We start from the raw sequence: 3,567 nt of genomic DNA on the forward strand, positions 1-3,567 counted from the left end.
AAGATCCAATGAGACTTGGAGTGTGGTAATTTAATGGGTAACAAATATTGGTGTCCAAGGAAGTTATAGGAATACAATGTTGAAATATACATAAGTTATCAAGGCACTCAAAGGTGTAAGACCAGGACTAACTTTGTCAGGCATTGGATAGATATGCCACATGACATCTGGAATGATGCAGGAACGCGCACAAAGCAACTGAAAGAGGTGACATCAGGCTTCAGGTATAGGGTGGCAAAAAGCAGGCATCAATAACTGTTTTCAAAGGGGTTTCCTTCCAGAACTGTCAGCAGTTTCTTTAAATACTTAAAAGCAGTAGGACTGAGACACAAAGCATCTCAGTCAGTAATTAGCAAACTGAAAACAGTGCTTGCTAAGAATGGGGTATTGTCAGAAGCAACCTTTTGCTAGATAGAAAATCAGGACTCTCTAAAGCATTCAGGCATGTAGCTGAGAAATCCAGCCTAAGTCACACAATGGAACTGAAAGAATGATTCAGACCACTGAAACTCTTGTGTTCTTAAAAGATGAAAAAAACCCCAAACCTACAAATGTATAGGGTGTGAAACTGTTAGAGTGAAGAAGTAACCCTAGAACTGAAATACCTTATTCAAATATTACCTCGTATAAAATACTCACATAGTTCAAAAGTACAAGCTATGAAGTGCCTGAAACCCTCCTTTTTGAGCAAAACTGACTGCAAACTTGTCTGTAGAGCAGTGATTTGCTTCTCTTCCCGCTCACTTGTGCTTATGCACTACACTCCACTGCTGTCATGGCTTTTAGGAGCAGTAGCTGGGATCTAGCTGGTGTTTTGGGTAAAGTCTTTGGGCTTACTGCCTGATTCTCTTTTCTTGCAAAAGTACTAGCTGTCAGATTAAACAGAAAATTGAATTAACTTATACTGTAAAATGTAACTGATTGTGTACTATGTGTGTTAGAATTTGTCTGCAGGAGAGCCCCAATCCAACCCTCACCTTCTCCCGAGAATCTCCGATTCTAAAACTTGGGCAAACAGAAAGACGTGTAGCTGCTCTGACTCTGGGACTAGAAATGAAGGAGAGGGAGGACACACACCCCACACCGCCCCCAGTTGAAAACCGATTGTTGGTTGTTTTTTTTTTCCCCCCTTAGAAAAAAAAAAAAGCCAGGATTAGAATCAGGAGCATGGAAATCTAAGTAAACTATAGAATTAGAACTGTCCTCCCTGGGTGATGGGGCTGCGTTTCACCATGACCTATCCTCTGTAATTCAGGTTGTCAGTTTACCTCTTGGGATTGAGGTCAGATAGAGGAACACTACAGTGTTTTGACCACATATAATTGTGGATTGTCTCAGTAGCAGCTGGTGGATGTCAGCGAGCGAGCTCATGGTTTTAGCACCCATACATCCTCATGGCTACCATTTGGTTAATGCAACAGAATTTTTGTTAGTTCATAGCTAATTCACTCTGCTGTAAGGACAGCCTTACAATACTTGCCGGAAGAGCAAATTCTGATGATCTGAAGTAGGATTTGCACTATGGGAAGATCGTTAGATGCATAATGGTATGTATAGGAGAAAGTAGATCCATCTGACAAGTGAGGTGATATGGTGGGACTGTGCGTAACTCCAAGTCTGCTCGAAGGACAGTAGTTGCTGGTGCTCTGCCCTGCGAGTATGCAGTTTGTCTCCTCTAATTTCATCTTTAAAATCCAAGTATATGGGGTTTCTGCAGAGAATTTTTCAGGCTATTAACAACTTTTGAGTACAATCATTTGTGTTATAAGTATCATGACTGTCTAATGAAGTTGATCTCTTTTATGTGTATAGACAACCATATTTTATTCTCCAAAGCAAAAACATTCTGTCAAGAAAATAAAATCCTTTTATTACATGGAGAACAGATTGACAGGTCCTGAATCCCAAATCCTTTGTGAATTGTGCTTTGTTCTGGATGGAAGGGAAACCCAACTGCCGTGGCAAGCGTTTGCTATCATGGTAAATCATTGTTTTCCATATGGATGTGATTTTTCTGTGAAGCATGTATTTCCCTTTCTGGGGAGGGAAAGGCCAGATCTCTCTGTGCTGATGTCGGGCATTACGCGATCCCAACATGCCCTACAATGATCTATGGAATGGCAGTCAGAAGTCTCATTGTTCCACATCTAGGGTCCCATCATTTGTCTTCTACTCTTCTGCAAATCATTCTTTTTCAGATGGTCGGCACTGGTTTTCTAAAAAATAAGAAAGTCATTATGATGGATTAGCTCTATTCTGATGTGATGCTGGTAGCAGGGAAGAAGAGCAGCCTCTGTGTAGCTGATGTGTGGCAGTCAGTTGGCCGGCCAGCCACTGAGCTGCTGAGCATCCCTGGGTACGGGTTTTAAAGAGCAGCAGTTGGTAAAGGCTCCAGTGTCCTGGTATGGAGCTGGTTGACCACTTCCTCCACCACTGTGCAGTCTTGTCAGCTAAAACTAGATTAATTCCTACTTCTTATCCCAAAGGGAAAGATGGAGAACCTCAGCATGTTTCCAGGTGAAATCGTACCAGTCAGGCAAAACCACCAGTCTAGCTAGAAAAACATGCCCCGTCTATTTGTCAGGTATGCTGACTCCGTGGGTATCAAAGAAAGAAAATGTGGCTCCGTACTGCTATTTACAGAGCAGTGACCACCGGTCACCATGACCCAAGAGCAGAGGCCACGCAGATAAGTGGCTTGGCTGGCAGGGCAGCGTGACAACGCAGTTAGAAGCTGGCAGAAGTATCCAGGGGTGCAAGTGGAAACGCAGGAGTACGTGAATCACATACGCTCTTTGAGGTGACTCCTGACTGCAAGAAAAAACCCTACAGCCATTTGCCATAAGCACTGGTGCCAACTGTTCAGTCTCAGTGGGTCTGCTTTGATCACCCAGTATTTGCATAGGTTCTGCATAGACACGTCAAAGTAGGTGTGTAAAGGGAGTTAAGGCATTCCCCAAATCTGCAGAATTAATTTTAGTATCTGTTTTAGGGGTGCATGAAAAATTGGTGTGTTTGAAAGATGATCAGTTTGTAGGATTAAGCGAGCGCTCCTGCTGGTAGAGCAGAATGAGCACCTGTGAGGGGAAAGGCTGATTAGCTGGGAGCTTCTTTGGTGGCAGCAAGTCCTGGGGAATACTTTGCAAGTTATGAAATGACTTCACTTGCATCAGCTATACAAGAGAATATGGGGATTTTTATCTTTTCATTGAAATTTGTGGAATGCTTCTTTGACAAGGACTTGAAATTGGCGTTTCTTACAAAGGGCCGTGACAACTTCAGCTGTACTCCCTGGGAAGTTAAGCATGAGAAGAATTTGCCAGCGGAGTCACTGGCAGTAACCATTTTGCTCAGCTGCGTGAGATATTTGTGTTGTATCTCCAGGAAACTGATGGCCATCTACCCGAACGCTGGAAGTTGAAAACCAGGGCTCTGCTGTGGGGGAACCGGGACTCGGTGCCCGCTGTTGGTCCCGGGGCTTCCCGCCGGGCTCCCGCAACTGCGGCCGTGAAAGAAGCCGACCTCAGAGGGAGGGGAGCGGAACGGGGCCGAGTCTGCCGCGCGCAG

The sequence above is a fragment of the Charadrius vociferus genome, unplaced genomic scaffold, assembly GCF_000708025.1.
Source record: "Charadrius vociferus isolate BGI_N301 unplaced genomic scaffold, ASM70802v2 scaffold650, whole genome shotgun sequence".
Lineage (NCBI taxonomy): Eukaryota > Metazoa > Chordata > Aves > Charadriiformes > Charadriidae > Charadrius > Charadrius vociferus.